The sequence below is a fragment of the Lissotriton vulgaris genome, chromosome 11 (assembly GCF_964263255.1).
Source record: "Lissotriton vulgaris chromosome 11, aLisVul1.2, whole genome shotgun sequence".
Lineage (NCBI taxonomy): Eukaryota > Metazoa > Chordata > Amphibia > Caudata > Salamandridae > Lissotriton > Lissotriton vulgaris.
The window spans coordinates 255,130,094-255,147,432 of NC_141699.1; the positions used below are offsets into that span (position 1 = coordinate 255,130,094).

The 17,339-nt window shown below is 44.5% G+C and overlaps 1 pseudogene; it reads right to left on the reverse strand.

Moving 5' to 3' along the window:
* LOC147679602 (uncharacterized) overlaps nucleotides 1–17,339 on the reverse strand; it is a 70,521-nt pseudogene that overhangs the window by 1,517 nt on the left and 51,665 nt on the right.

The following is a 17,339-nucleotide window of genomic DNA, read 5'->3' on the forward strand; positions in this document are numbered from 1 at the left end:
CCCTTTAAATCGCTATCTTATTTGCGATTAGCTAATTGCTAATCACAAATAAGGAATACACTTCATTTATTCCTATGGGCCTTTTGGCCCATAGGAATGAATGGGGAGTTATTCCTTATTTGCGATTAGCAATTTGCTAATCGCAAATAAGGAATAAGTAGGAATCGCATTTTTTTTGTCTATTCCTACATGAATCCCGTTTTGCGAGCCTGTAATAGCGATTCCTTATGAATCGCTATTAGAGACTCGCAAAACTGGTCTTTCATGAATCAGGCTGAAAGTTTTTTACATTTGACTCTATATTTTCACTGTGACAAGCTCGTTGCACTTATTTAAGACAAGTTATAATTAAAAGAGTTGCATTGAATCCGAATCATTGGACTGGTTGTCCTTGGCCACCTCTGGTTGTGTCTTTTGTTCTCATTCCTGTGTTGCTTGTGATAAGGGACCTCGTACTCTTATCAGCGTTTTCTGAGGAGAAAGTTCCTATCTGTTTAATAACATGGGGACGTGGTGCAGGAGGAGGTACGGAGACGATAAGGGGAGGTCGTGGAGTCACCTGACTGATAACATAGAGCATTATTTCCTTCCAAGACACGGAGGCTCCTTTCACTTTCCTCTGATTTGGGAACTATGCACTGTTTACACCAGGCTTGTTGTGACGGGCACCGTGGACTCCTATCCATGCTAATGGGGTGAGAGTGCCAATGGGGCACTGGAGGAAAGGTGAGGCCTGAGATACTGCCCAATACCAGGAAAAGAAACAGCGCGACAATTGTAGATTCAGGTCTGCTTTCCCCACGAATGATCGGTTAAATATAGCCAAGTGGTGCAATTTAATTTTTCATTTTCACTCGCTCAAAAGGCAATACCTTTGGGAGAAAGCACAAATTTAGATGGTAGAAGAAATCCCAAAGAACTGAAGATGTCTGCATTATCTTAGTAGCTTTATTTCTATGGGGCATAAAAAAACTATGACTGAGTCAAGAAGTGACACTTAACCAATGACTGGAAACATTTTATTCGAATAAAATAATGGAAAATCGCCAGAAAATAAATGAGGAATAAGCATTGGAAACCCCATTAGGTCTGTATCTGCTGTGCGATATGTCTGGGTGCGCAAATTTTAAACACTTACAGGGACAGATATGCACACAAGAAACACCCAAAAGCACAAATACGCACACAGCAGGCAACACACTGAGGTAGACATTTTGTGAGACATACTTAGGCAGTGGCGGCTCCTCTGCTAAGGTGGAGGAGTGTCGACCCACTGCTTTGCAGCAGTGAAAGAAGTGAAAAATAAAATGATGATAACTTGATGTTATTTTCATTTTATTTGTTCCTGCTGCGGCAGCATGGGGGCGGGGCAGGACTGCTCTGCTCACAGAGCAGGGCAGGGGAGGAGTGGGGGCCCACTGAAGAGTGCATGACGCTTTTGCCTGCCGTCTCAGGTGGCCAAACAGTCATGCACACTTGGCATGTTCTCCACCCAGGCTGCATTACAGCCTGAGTGAAGAAAATAACCAGGCCCCCAACCCCGTCTGAGCGCTGAACTATGATGCTCAGACCAATCAAGGATTACCTCGGGGGAGCCTGCCTGCTTCCTGTTTTGCGATGTGGAGGAGAGCGCCGAGTAGGTAAGCGTCTTTTTGTTTTAAACATCTCCTTATCCCCTCTCCCTCCGCCCCCCCACCCCAGTTCAGTGATGGCTGCAACTGTACTTGGGGGCACATGCAGACACAGGATGGCTGGATCCCTGTGGATGCATACAATGATGGGTGGCTAGATGGATGGTTGTGGTTGCAAAGCTGGATTGATGCATCTGTGGTTTGAAAGCCGAACAATTGTGGCCTGTTGCAGAATTGTGTTGTTGTTGGTGGATAGGTGTCTTGGGTCAGGGAGGGTGATGGACGTTTGGGGATGGGCTGATGGAGGCATATGTCTGGATACAAGTGTTTGGAGGTATGGAGGAGTGTCAATGACTGGAAAGATAAATGGATAAATGCATGGATTGATATGTGGGAGTACAAGGGTGGATGAATTGATGACTGTGAGTGGGCAGAAGGATGAATAGTTGATTGCAAAAGAAACCATTTATATTATTGCTGGGAATAAATAAGCCATTTCCTATTACAGTGATCTGCTAGTGAATAATAAGTAGTTTATGGACAGGACATCTAAATGAGCTCGAGCATAGAGTTGTAGAGTTTGACAGACGTAGGCTTACCATGTAACTTCCTGAGCCCTGCCTGTACACAATTTTAGGCATTTAGCCATGCCCTGTGCCTCAATGCCACTCTCGCTGTCTGTAGACTACAGTGCATTTGCACAAGCCATTATAGGGCAAATGGGCCCAACCACCCGAAGAATCTGACAGATTCCCCAGTTAGATCTGACTAGGACCTGACGACCGTGCAAATGTGCCCTAATCTGCCAACAGAGCGTGTACCAGGAAAATCTTGGTGGAAGACCTTTGTATCAAATCATGCTGGTGGTCCAGCTTGACTTTGATGTGAAGCAATTCATTTATGGCAGAAGAAAATTCTTGTGTGAGAGATCTTATCTTATCTTATCTTATCTTATCTTATCTTATCTTATCTTATCTTAATAGGAATTTATAGAGCGCACGACCACCCAGATGTGAGAGTGTGGTTTGCAGTCTTGGTATCAACTCATGCAGGTGGTTCAGCTTGAGTGTGATGGGAAGCAGATCATTTTTGGGAGTGGAAAAACTGATTTCTGCTCTGATTAATCGTGAGCACCTGGAATGAAGTATGATGTTAGTAGTCATACCTCTTGTTTAAATCATGCTAAAGGGAGGTTGTATCGAAATTGGTGCTGGCTGCCTGGGGCTGGAGGCTTGGTCCTTGATAGTATTTAGATGTGTGTCACAATAAGAGTAGCTTTGCTCCACGTTATGGTCCAGATAACCTTGATTTATATGGGCATTTCACTGTATGGATTAATGTCCTCAGGGGTGTGTGGGTGATGATGAGAATATGGGAGTGGAGGAGACTGAACTATGGGTGGTGTAGCCAGTAGAAATGCTAGGTATGGTACCAGTGTTAACCTCCCTAGCCATAGTAGAAGCTTTTGGAGCATTTCATGGTACCAGACAAAGTGGCAAAGATGTGGAGGTTGATATCCGGGGTTTGGATTGTGAGCTTTCTGTTTTTCATACAGGTTAATGTACAGCTCACATTTCAATTTATGGTAACTTGAGATAGTCATTTTATACTAACACATAAGAGATTCTTTTTGTATTTGAATACAAGAAGGAAAAGCATAGTGTATCCGTTCAGAATTGTGCTCTTTCTACAAAATAAAAATAAAGACTAGGTCAGATTTAATGGAGCCTAGTCTGAGACTATGATACCTGTCACTGATTACATGTTTCTAGTTTGCTGCTAGAGCTTGAAATGTGGTATCAGGAAAAAGATTTGGATACACCACAGGGGAATAGGATCGGGAGGTATTATTGCCTTCACCTTAGGTCTGATATGAAATGAGTGTCTCTTTTTTTTTTTATATAAACTCATTTTTTTTGTTTTTGCAATTGATAACAACATGAAACAGTAATCAGGCAGACTGCATTCCACATTCAGTGCATTACCAAGTACATATGACAATAATGTTCAAAGGGAGATCGTGAAATATGGTAAGCAAAAAGATGTGTCAGACTTGTGAGTAGTTCCACCAATCTTCCCATATCTTCTTTTGTTTTTGGCTGGCCCCTCGTGCCTTGTAAACAGGTTCTTTGACCTTTGCGCAAACCTCCATGCCCGTCATCCATTCTGTCATTGTAGGCACCTCAGCATCCCGCCATCTGAAACCCTGTAGCTACAAATAAGAGCGTGTATCGCGGATCCCTCATTCTTCCAGTAGGTCCAGTATCACCATTCAAAGTGTGGTTCTGTGAAAACGGGCCTTGTCTTGTAAGGTTATGGTTCCGTCATGATTTTGGTGATGTCGAACCGTATTTAGTGAGTGCGGCTAATATGGAGTGAATTTGTCACGTTAGTTAGCAAGTTCACCATGTATTTGGAGATTTCGTCTCGAACATGGGTTCCATTTTGTTTAAGTCTCCATTTTGTATTGCCATCACGCAGGCCGACGAATATGGTCGAACGAACGAAGCGGCCTGGCCTTCATGTATTGGTAAACATTAACAGGGTCTTTCTTGACTCCGAGGTGAATTGCAAAGCTCTGATTCCTTCACCTGAAGCTGACCCTGCCGAGTTAATTTCCCTGGTTTGATCGTTGTTTGAGATTGCCAGTCACTGTTCAGGATATTGTTAACTTTTAGTCTCCTTACACATGCCTTATCTTGCTCACTATCAGACATTGTTTCCTTTTCTATGCTCTTTACTACATGCATTGTGCTTTTCAATTATGGGTTTGTCCGGCTTGTGGAGATTGAATTTGGGACATTCCCAATGATTAACTTTGGGTTGGGATGTTGCAAACTAAACTTTTCGTCATGTGATACTTTGTTTGAGAATGTACCCCATTGGTTAGAATTTTGCGCAGTGGGTGTATGTTCTAAATGTGAATATTGTGTATAAAAGGAGATGTCTTGCTCTACAAATTTGAGCAGTCTCCTGAAATACTACCATGCTGTATTTTTAGCATCACTGTTACTGGCTGCAGCTAATAAATTTGGTCTCTGACCCCACCCAGAAGTATTCTGTGTCTCTGTAAACCAAGACAGGTGAATCCGAAGACTTTGGGCGTGCCCCTGGTGCCGCTGGGTTCTAAAGGCCCGGTTCTTCAACTGGCGCCCAACTTGGGGCGACTTCAGCTGTACCGGTCCAAGCCCGAAGATTGTGAGGAGCTTCGTGAGGAAATTCTGGAAGAGGGCCCCCACTGCATCGACCCCGGCATGTCGAATGTGGATTGAAGGTTTTTGCTGCAAGGCTTCCCCTTTCCGACGGCTACGAAGGACTGCTGCCCTGACTGTCGCCCTGTCTTGGACCCCTTTTGTGATACTTTGTAGAGTGAGACGATAGACGGTCTTCTGGTGGCGTGACAAGACATTTTGGTTAAGTATAAGTGGGTCGCTCCCACGACTTTGTTTGGTTTCTTGGGTTCTTCGATTTGGTTTTTGCAAATACCAAAGCCGAGGGGCTCGTACATTTGCGAATATATCGTGTTAGATTACCCCTTGAAGTTTGAAGCTAGATTAGTGAGCGAAGATGCCTGGTCTTAGCAAACTTAGGAATTTGTTTTGTTGTAGTTGCAACAGGGATTCCCGATTGGAGGACTCGTGTCCGATACCTCCGGGTGGAACTCCGACTTATGAGCTCTATTCAAAGCATGGAGTGGGTCCCATTACGTATAATGAAGTATGGGTCCGCTATACACGAAAAGATGGTGTTTTAAAATGGCCACAACATGGTAGTTTCGAATCAGATGTTTTAGATAATTTGGAAGTTGCACTATTTAGGAAGAAAGCCTGGCCGGCGATGTTTGACTCTTTCCGCCTCTGGCGTAAGGAAGCCAAACAGCGAGAAATTAAGCAAGCTAAAAGAGATAGGAAAGATAAGAATATGTCGATTATGCAAGTTGCTAGGCAGTTCAAAGAAGATGAAGAAGATTGTGCGATTGAGGTGTCAGATAGACAACATTGCATGGCCATTGATAAATGTTATCCAGCTTTGCCACCTCTTCTCCTGAATGTGACTAAGGACCCTGAAAAGGATCCTTTGATGTTGCATTTGTTGAGATAGCCACCCCCTTATTTGAACAGATTGTTTTGTCTGGTCAGTCGGCTATTATGAAGATTGATATAGACCTAGATTCAGATTAACGTGAGTTTAGGTTATTGCCTACGTAATGGCAAAAGGAGGTCTGTGGTTCTGTGAAAACGGGCCTTGTCTTGTAAGGTTATGGTCCGTCATGATTTTGGTGATGTCGAACCGTATTTAGTGAGTGCGGCTAATATGGAGTGAATTTGTCACGTTAGTTAGCGAGTTCACCATGTATTTGGAGATTTTGTCTCGAACATGGGTTCCATTTTGTTTAAGTCTCCATTTTGTATTGCCATCACGCAGGCCAACGAATATGGTCGAACGAACGAAGCGGCCTGGCCTTCATGTATTGGTATAAAATAACAGGGTCTTTCTTGATTACGAGGTGAATTGCAAGTATCTGATTCCTTCACCTGAAGCTGACCCTGCCAACTTAATTTCCCTGGTTTGATCGTTGTTTGAGATTGCCAGTCACTGTTCAGGATATCGTTAACTTTTAGTCTCCTTACACATGTCTTATCTTGCTCACTATCAGACATTGTTTCCTTTTCTTGGCTCTTTACTACATGCATTGTGCTTTCCAATTATGGGTTTGTCCAGCTTGTGGAGATTGAATTGGGGACATTCCCAATGATTAACTTTGGGTTGGGATGTTGCAAACTAAGCTTTTCGTCATGGGGTACTTTGTTTGAGAATGTACCCCATTGGTTAGAATTTTGCGCAGTGGGTGTATGTTCTAAATGTGAATATTGTGTATAAAAGGAGATGTCTTGCTCTACGAATTTGAGCAGTCTCCTGAAATACTACCATGCTGTATTTTTAGGATCACTGTTACTGGCTGCAGCTAATAAAGTTGGTCTCTGACGCCACCCATAAGTATTCCGTGTCTCTGTAAACCAAGATAGGTGAATCCGAAGACTTTGGGCGTGCCCCTGGCGCCGCTGGGTTCTAAAGACCTGGTTCTTCAGAGGGTTGACTGGATCTGTGCTACTCATCAATTCTGTACAGATCGTTTCTCAGTATTTCTGTATGGTCGGGCATGTCCACATCAAATTCCCCTCTTGAGCTCTGTAGCTAGTATAATGATGGGATCTTGCTCTACCCATAAGCCAGGGCCATGTCAGTGTATAATTGAATCTATAATAAATGTATAAAAAGAGAATTTCTCTTGGATCACACCATCTAAAATAATCCACACTTGACTATATTAAAGTCTTCCAGGATGCCAGCCATACATGGCAGATCTGTGGGGTGCCTTTGATATTGAGTGGTTTGGTTAGTCGAGTTGAGAGTGGATCACCTATTCTGCTGCAAATTGTTATGCTGTAAATTGAAAATTCTGTGGACCATATGTATTTAGCAGTCACAGACTCTGCGATCTGCTAAATCTCAGGATTTGCATCCACTAAAAAGCTATTTGGAGTATACCAAAACCATGAAAAATAAAGTAATCCACACTTGATCATGCAAAGGTCATTCACATATTCTCAGTCCACTATCACACTGGGACCCAAAAAGCCAATTATAAAGATTTTTTTATATATATATATCAAAAAATACATTTATTTAAAAAACAAATTTGGTCATATAGAACACAGTTCATAAATACAATAGTTTTTTTAAGGGTTAAAAACAATTTAACAGTTAGACTCACATACAAAACAACTGAACTTCAATAAAAATGAGAGGCAAAACAAGTGATAACTTTAAATCATCATAACAAAGTTAATTCGATTGAATCAATGTTGTTGAAATCTATGAATTCTTTTCTAATTAGACTGAAAGATTCCTCGAATTTAACATTATAAAGCAGAAGCGTTGATGCGTTTCGGTCACAGCTGCGGTTACTTTGTGACGTTCTATAGACAGTAAGGGTAAGTAGTCGATTTAGGAATGAGATGCATGTGCGGAGGAGTAGTACATATATTGCATGTCGGACATGTTCTGATAGAGCCAGGTGTCTCTAGGCCCATAATGGATATCCACTGTTTGAAATGAGGCATGTGATAGACTGGTGAAGGGTTACTAGTGCATAGTGTGGGGTCTATCACAGAGTTAAAGTCACCCTATAATTGACATTTTGTAGTTGCACCAGCTAAACCAGAGTACCAGACCTGTGTGTACCCATGTCTACCTAAAAAGCCTCAGCGAGTGGCCAAAAAGTGGGCTTTCTGTAAAAGAAGAACTTCCATTTTGTGGTGTTTACATTTTACATTACTGCCCCCATTTGATTTTAATATTCAGCCTATTCACATTCCAGGACATTAGACAAAGGTCTCTCACACCAGCTCCCTCGTGTTCGTTACACTGTTGGGTAGTGGCATGAGGGGAAGTCGGTGGCGCTGCTGTCTGATTTACAGTAACAAGAACACCAACATAATAATGCATAACCAAAACTCCCACCCCTCAACAATCCCTCATCCTATACTTTCACCCTTGAACCATCCGTATCCTCTATAGAACCAAAGAAAAACTAAATCAAAGTAAGTGGCGTGGTGAGCTCTCGCCAGTTAGGATCTACCCTTAATGACTGGTGGCCCTTAACCAAGTGAAGGGAAAGAATAAAGGAACCATGTAGAATGTTCTAGAGTTATATATTATAAGGGCAGGTGCCCACTCTGTGCAGCCCCAGGTTCACTCAACCACCTCAGAGAAGCAGACCACCATGGCAGACCCCTTCATCTCACCCCAGGACTCAGAGTACTGTGTTCAATAGCAGCTAGAGCCGTTGGCTTTATGTCAGGGGCAGTGCTTTAAATGGAGGGGAAAAAGTGCAGGTACTCACTAAATTGAACTATGACCGAAGGGGCGGGCAAGGAGGCGGGCTAAAGGGGGGGCCCGGGGCGGAGCTACAGGCCAAAACTGACAGGAATAGGTGTGGCATGTAACTGTTGGAGCATAGTGTGGTAGTGCACTGTCATTCAGAGACTACACATTTTCCATTGTCATTACCACTAAATTTACACAGACAAAGTTTTACTGAGAAAAACTATGTAGTGCAGTGTGCAGTGCACCAAGAATAATGTGTGGAATTGGGTACCAGCCAGTGACATATCCAATGTACCATGGGCCTGAGTGCAAGGAAGGAAATTGATCACTAACCCCTGTTTGATCTGTGAAATACAGCAATTTGTCCGATGGTATCGCCTGACGTTCAACCTCCATGGCAAGAGAAAAAACAAAAAGTTAAAGACATCTAATTGCTCTTTCATCTTAACTCGAGTGCGGTTATTTTAATAGCTAAAAACAAATGTAAAAAAATCAAATCTGCCTGACAGTAACAGATTGTGCTCACTGAGCATCAGCATCGGCATCGCTGAAAGTGGCGAGTCTTACTTACCTTTTTCTTTCCCCCTTTGTAGCAGGCAGAGTCAATTAGGATCAGAATTCCCCACGGGCGGCCGGAGAACTCTCAGTAGAAGAGAGAGTGAGCGATGCCGGGTCCCGAGCACATGCAGTCTCCACCAGGGCAGAGGCTTCCTCCAATCTCACCTGGACTCCAGGGACGGCGCTCAGACCATCTCCCCACCTCCTCCTCGCCCATTATGAGCTCATTGTCGCAGCTCAGCAGGGGGGAAATGATCAGGTGAAAGACCCTAGTGGCAGGCAGGCTAAGGTGATAAAATGGCCCACCTGGTGTCCTGCGTCCTCAGCGACGCTGTACGGAAGGGGGGCCAAACTGCGGGAATCTGATTGCTGCTTCCTGGGTCCCGGATGGGGCTGGGTGTAGGAATACAGTCCTGGGCCCCCTGCCAGCCCCTTGAGTAAATCGGATACTCTGGCTCTGCACCTAAAGTGCTCCTTGTCGGTGATCCTCACTGCTGTATGGCAAAAAAAGGAAGGAAAAGCCATTGCAAACTGCATATTTAAGGCTTCCATTTCTTCCCGCCACACAGCTACGGGGTGGTGACTTCACACTGTTGCTAATGGCAAGATGATTGCCACTGCTTGTGTGAAATGCTAATCATGTGAGCATACACTGCAGCGTAGAAATGCTGTGCATGCTCTCATGATGACCATTTCTTTGCGATGATTGGAAAATCCCAGCATGCTGCAGTGAGTACCGGTACTCTCCCTGGGCACAGAGAAGTTCCGGTACTCAGAGGGGGCGGGGTGGGGGGGGGGGATGTGCCGGTACTCAGTACCGGTGAGTACCGGCCCATTTAAAGCACTGGTCAGGGGTATCTTCGTTGTCCCGGTTGAGCTGCTCCAGGTGCTAAAATTAGCTACAGGTGATTTCTTGTCACTCGTCTCTCCGAGTCGGATATTGTGGGATTCATGCAGAAGGTGACCCGTGGACCGTGCCAAACAGAGCACAGTGATCAGAGGGATCACAGTGTTGTGATCCCTGTAATTGAGGAAGCAAGCAGTGATCTAAGTGGTGGTGTCCTGTGATAGGCCGTAGTCCTAATAGCCGATGTGCTCTTTCAATTAAGAAGCATGTGAAGAACTGCGCATTTTTAAGATGTTGTTTCATCTATTGTTACAGTAATTGAGCCTGGGCAGTCCCTTCCACGCCTTCAGAGAAGGCCACGGATCGCAAGGTATTGTGGCCGGATCGTCACTCTGCATCTTTCATCCGCTCGCTTAATTCAAAATGTATCTTTTTTAACTTTTTTTGCATGGATTGCATTCCTTCGAGTTCTTCCACTAAAGAGAAGAGGTCTCCATGGCCCAGCCAATCACCTGTTGGAGAGCCTGCCATCGTTTTCACAATAGAGAGTGAGAGAAGCAGATCAGTTGCAATCTCCCAAGGTTAATCTTATCACAAAAGGCAACTGCTGTTGTCTGTTTTGTATCCCATACGGATATACAGACTGTACGAAGGAAATTGCATGGATACATTTAACACATTCAGGATATAATGAATTACTGAATACTAATAGTGAACATACAGAATAACTCACGGTGGCAGTATTCCACTCCTCTCTCCTTTTTATTAATTTAGGTGAATGGTTCCTCGAGTTCTTCATTTTCTTTCTTTTGTCTCACTTTCTTTTAGAAATACTACTGGAACATAGGATACATAGGTGAGAGCATTAGGCCTCATTTTTGCATGAAAAGCCTGCTGAACAGAGAGCAGGGATACCCATGAGTAGATATTCCAGCCCTGAAGAGGGCCCCAGACCTGCGAGGGCTCACGTTGAGGGCCGAAATATGTTGGCACTATAAAGAGGGTACAATTGAAAAAATAAACCCCATTTAGACACGATTTTATCTTATACCCTAGGTACCCTAAGAATAAACGCATGTTTTTGTATACCTGTAGGCATTTTTAACATCACCCATCTGATTCCCTGCATGACCAGTTCATATTTTATATAAGAACTCCCATAACACCATTGGATGAGTCCGCCCAGGTAGTAGTACCACCTTACCTGGGTGTGGAAAGACGCCTGTGTTGAAGCATGTCACGATAAGTGAGTGAGGCGTCTTCTCTAAAAACTTTGGATATTCCACCATACAAATAGTCTTTAGGAAGGATCCGTTTATCTGGGACCCCGTGGATGCATTCCTTTATCCCACCTCCCTCCCCCCCTTCTTTGACAGTCTGCATATCCTTACGGGGTAAAAACAGACAACAGCAGTTGCCTTTTGTGAGGAGATCCTGCCATAACAGGGTAACATCACATACTATTGCACCTATCTGAGATTCCAGAGCCTGTATGGTGTCCATAATTGCATTAGGATCATATATGTGACTGCATCAGCACCAGGGTCCACTTTAGGAGTAATATGATCCACCATCTCCACAGGGCCGGAGGCCTCAGTACTGGTGACAGGGACCACCGTGCTCTCTGTGGACTAGGAAAGGGGAGGAAAAAAAACGGCCCACAGAGGGCATGGAGACAGAGACAGAGAAATGAATGCAGCTTCACTGTGTGGCCGCAGCGATTATCCGCTGTGGCCTCTCCTTCAACCCCTGCCCTGCAAAGCAATCACGCTGAGGGTGGCTGGGGAGGGGGTGATTGTTTGCAAAAATCGGCCTCCCTGGGGGCCAGGTGTTGCGCAGGCCTTTAAGCCATTTTCACCTCGGCCCCCCAGGGGTCCACGCAGCACATAAACAGTGTTAGTTTTAACACCTCGCCCACAGCCCTTCACATTCAGGGCATAGTGGGCAAGGAAGAATGGGTCTCACTGTGGGGGCCAGGTGATTTTTGCAACTTGCACCATCTTCACCTCAGCCTCCCCTGGCTACCGTGGATGACCCAGCAGCTGTGTTTTGTGCTCCCCTGCCAGGACATTGCCCTGAGGTTTAGAGGGCTGGGGAGGGCTGATTAATTTTTAATTTACTAATTGCAGGGGCCTTACTGCTGTTCATGTGCTCCTGAGCTGAAGGTCTGGGAGGGCGGAGTAGGTTAGTAATAGCAGGGGCTTCCTGCTTATTAGGTGCTCCTTCCCTGGAGGGCTCGAATAATTTTGTGACAGAAAGGGGCCTTGCTGTTTTTTTAGTTGCTCAGCATATAGGCCATTGTCACCTTGGCCCTGTGTCCTGTGCAAGAAGAGTATCCTCTCACTTTCATTCCTTGTCTGTGCCAAGCATCTTAAGGATTTTGGGGGCCCTGGGCAAAACATATTTTTGAGCCCCTGTTCGGAACAGATTTGAATTTATAATCCAATTTCTGCTCTTTGATGCCCTCTTTCAGCTAGTCACTGGACAGAGCACTACCATACTTGTCCAAATTCTTAATGTATTTACATCTAATATTCAAGGACATTGCCCACAATATATTCAATATTACAACACAGTAGCAGCTCACTAAAATTACTGAAAATAATCTCAGTGACATCCTCCTATTTCTCAAATGTGATGGCCTGTTTGATCTCAAAGACACTTTTTTATGGATGTGGCATGAAACATAAACACATTGTTCTGCAAAATCTCTGTGATAGGTTCTTACTCATTGCCCATATTAAAATAAATTTGAAAAAATGGTATTTAAAACAATCTGTTTAAGGAGTATGCATGGATTTTGGAAAAGGTGATGGACAGAGTTTCTGAATGATGCAGAATACTCCTACCCAGTCAAGAGATCAGGGCTTGATCCATCACCGTTTTTTAGCTCACTGCACCATCCCAGCTCGGAACCTGGCTACATGCAAATTAGTCTGTTCCTGTCCCAGTGCATGATGGGAACAGGGCAAACCAAACTACCAAGCCAATTCTTATACTGGGAAGGAGACAAGCTTCCTGGGACCGGTTTCTGGCATTTCAGCCGTCGTTGGCCCAGCTTGCTTGAATCCTGATGGTGCAATGAGCAAGGGACTCACGTCTGAGTATACCCTCCCACACTTAGTGTGGACAAAATCGATTTTGGAAAAGGTGATGGACAGAGTTTCTGAATGATGCAGAATACTCCTACCCAGTCAAGAGATCAGGGCTTGATCCATCACCGTTTTTTAGCTCACTGCACCATCCCAGCTCGGAACCTGGCTACATGCAAATTAGTCTGTTCCTGTACCAGTGCATGATGGGAACAGGGCAAACCAAACTACCAAGCCAATTCTTATACTGGGAAGGAGTATGCATGGTCATTAGGGTAAGATTCTCTACAGAACAGAGCTGGCTCTATCAGGGGGCTCCCTGAAAGGCTGGGGCCCTGGTCCAGAGCCCACATTGCCCATGCCTTACAACGTCTCTGGTCTGTGCATAGGCATATGTGGCCTGACGCCAGAGTTGCTGAGATCGGGATTCAAGTTTGAGTCCCAGCGTCTGCTCAACAACCTGTGATTCTGGGCAGATCACTTCATCACCCAGGCCCTTAAATAAAAAATCGCATCATGTGTACTGTAATTGGTACTCATAAATAGAACTGTATTTTTTGTATATGGACATCACCTGCTGGTTGTGAAATACATTTATGACTAGTTTGTACAGATACATTTTCCAACATTCTTTACACCCCAGACTGCCTTTTCCTCGTTTGTGAATTCTTACTTTTGTTATTATATGTTCTATTCCCAGAGATTCCAGTCTTACCCTTTCTCCTTGACTTTGTGCTAGATTTCTGATTTATGTGATGATTAGAGTCTAGGACATAGCTGGTTGGGAAAGAGTATCTAACGGCATTGTGCAGGGCGTTAAGACCGCAAGTAAGTATTCAGTTATCAGAACTGCAGTGCTCCTAATCTTTACCAATGTTACTTGCTCTGTAAGCTTTTTAAAAGGCTTAATTTACTAAATATTTCTCTACAAAATAGACCTCAAAGAGTAACCAAATGGTGTTCCATGAAAGGGCACGCCCCTTGAATGTGGGCCACTCCCCTTAATTGTGGGCCACGCCCCTTGAATGTGGGCCACTTTTTTCGTCAGTGCCCGGGCCAAATTGTGATCCCAATCCGACCCTGCCTGGTGATACAGCAGTTCACCAATTCCATGCTTGCAATGTGTGGAGTGCGTAGCACTGGTCAGCGGGGTCTCTCCCAGAGTGGCAGCAGATAAACCACCATTCAACCAGCCTTCAGATGTTTTGGCCCAGCACTAGCGCCGCACATCTTACTGTCCATTCCTGCCACAGTCTGTCAGGCTTTTCAGCACCGAGTTTGGTCGGCATGTGCAGCCCATTACCAGTCTCATGGGTAAGGGTCGCAGCCACACTGCCCTGGTCGACTGGGTGCAAGAGGCAGCCAGGGAAGCCGGGAAAACTGTCTGCTTATAGTGTATCTCACTTCCCAATTACTGGGTCTGGTCCCCGGGCAGACATTACATTTCAGGGGCTACATCAGTCCTCCTTCACCCCCTTGCTTGATTTGCTCCTACCACCAGGCATGTCATTGGACTTCAGGCCTGCCGTGAGTCTAGAGGCCAGAGAATTTTTTTCATTAGTTTTCAGGCTCAGCTGAAATGTCTCATGCAGGTGGAAGCAAACAGCTCTGTCCCCTCTGCCGCGCGGCCCGCCCCCTACTAAGAACACCAGCTTTGTGGGCCATGAGCACTCCAGAGTGAAGACCCTGGCAAGACTGAGCACAAAGACCACACCCCTCGAGTTGCCAGACTGCGGCCCGTACTCTGCCTTCATCTTGGGTGGCTCACTCCCCACAAAGAATATCAGCTGAGTGGGCTGTCAGTACTCTGGCGTATAGATCCAAGCAAGTGTGAGCATAAGGACCGCACCCCTCACATGCCAGGCTGCGGCTCATACTCCACCTCCTTCTCTCCCGGCACACCGTTGGTGCTTGGCTCTACAATGTTGTTCCTCTTTTGTACCAAGGGTACTGAGCGGGGTCAGGCACCTGCGAGCAGCAAATGTGTAGTGCTTTGTCAGGATAATGGTGGATGATAAGGCCGCGGCTCCGGATCTCAGCAAGTTGTATCCACCATCTTGCGAACTCTGGCCACTAGTTTTTCATTTTCACTGATTTTACAGATGAATACTGAGAGAAAACTACATAAGTATTTTTGTTGATTCTCAAAGGTGTCAATCATGATTAAGGCTTCCAGTTTTCAATTGTTACTGATTTCAACAGATAAATAGAATCAGGAAACAATCTATTTCCTGTATGTTTGTATTTTTAAAAGTGGAAAAATACAGAAAATTGTGCTTCATGTGAGTGACTCTCCTTGTTGTCCTTCATACATTCTTAACCAACTAATAAGCAGATAGACGCCATGGGGATTTAAAAACAGGATGAGATTCCCTTCAATACTGGCATATGTTAACATATATTTAGTAGTGTTTTGTTATATTTGCCTGCTTAATTTGCTAAAATGCGACAGGCATGAGTGCATGTTTATCAGTTAAAAAATGTAGAAATATACTATTTTACGACTCCGTTTATTTTCAAAACATAAAATAAATATGGCTAAATACCAATGCAATGGCCAAAAACTAAATATGGACAAATACAGACAGAAATGTTAAAAAAAATACTATAAAAACGGTAGCCCTATCATGATTACAAGGCCAATTGCTCATATTTTCAGGTTAAGGAGTTTAGGAGAAAGTTTGATAATTGAGCTTAAACAACTTCAGATATTATTATATTAATATGTAAAGCGCTCGGGTACTCTCAGGTCCAGCAGCGCTATATAAAACCTTTTAAATAAATAAATAAATAAATAAATCCACATACGTGTGAACTACAAAGCTCATGTTTGTATACGAGTGTACTGATGTATCATATGATTACTTACAGCATTACTTTCAGGCATTTATGTATCAGCTAAATGTATGTGAAAATATAGAAGTTGCAAAAGTGTTTTAGTTTAGCAACCCCTCAATAAATATGGATCAACACAGATAAAATTAGCAGAAAATAAAAATGAATAAATATAGAATGAAATGTCAAAAATATTTATCTCCTTGCAAACCCTGGCGGAGAGCAAAGCTAGGTCCTATGCTGTGGCGACGCAGCACAAACTGTACAACGTCGGGATAAGGCCTCCAGATTACTGGCCTGCGAGAGAAGGGATGAGAGACAGAATATGGGTGGTAGGAGTCAGGGATAGGACAGGAGTCCATCAGACATTGAGTCTGACATAGCAAACACATTTGCCTCCTACTACGCAGACTTAAATACACTGGTTGGTGTCAAGAAAGGGCTGACTGTGATGAGTTTTTAAGAAACTTCTCCCTACGGCCTCTCCCTAGCAAGATGGTGAATGCGTTGGAGGTGGACCTCACAGCAATGGAGGCAGGAGAGGCCAATGGGGCCCAGTAATCTATGAAGGCGCTGGGCTGAACTGGCTGCCAGTGGAACTCTTTAAAAGCATGACTGAGAAAATAGCCTCACCGATGCTAGAGATGTTTAAGGCGGCTAAAGCACTGGGACGTCTACCAGAGGACCAGCGTACGAGCACAATAGTGGTAATCCATAAGGCGGGCAGGCCCCCAGAGGACTGCAACCCATACAGACCAATCTCTCTTCTGAATGTTGAGGCGACGGTCTTAACCTAGATCTTGGCGACTAACATCACACCGCCCTCTCCTCGATTATTCATATAGACCAATCCAGTTTTATTCCATGTAGAAGCACCCGTCACAACTTGCCGAGGCTATTGATGGCACTAGGTGCCACAATGGCATTTGACATTATAGAATGGCCATATTTGTTTGCCGCCCTAGCTAGGCTGGGCCTCGGCCCTAAGTTTTGTGAGTGGATCAGACTGCTCTATCAGGCTCCTGTGGCGATGGTGTACTGCCTGGATCCTTGCCATTAAGAAGAGGCACCCGACAGGGATGCCCGCTGTCTCCCTTTATCTTCGCCCTGGCACTAGAACACTTGGTAGCCAGGATCAGGGTGGACTCACTTGTCCAGGAGAACCCATCTAGGGGAGAATTGGAGGAATGGATCTCCCTATACGCGATGATATAGTGTTCTATGTTTCTAGACCATGATACTCGATAGCCCGCATTTTGCATATCTTTGAATTTTTTGGCAGCTATTCTGGTTACAGAATTGACTGGGCTACACCTGTCGAGTCGCACCCCCCCAAACTCACAGCAAGTTATGAGGCTCAGATTGAATTAACAGGCTTTAAGTGCCTCTGAATCTTTGGGACCAGGGATCAATCTCTCTTTCTGAAACATAACCTTGCCCCACAGTTAGACCGGCTCTGAACAGATGTGATGCATGGGCATACAC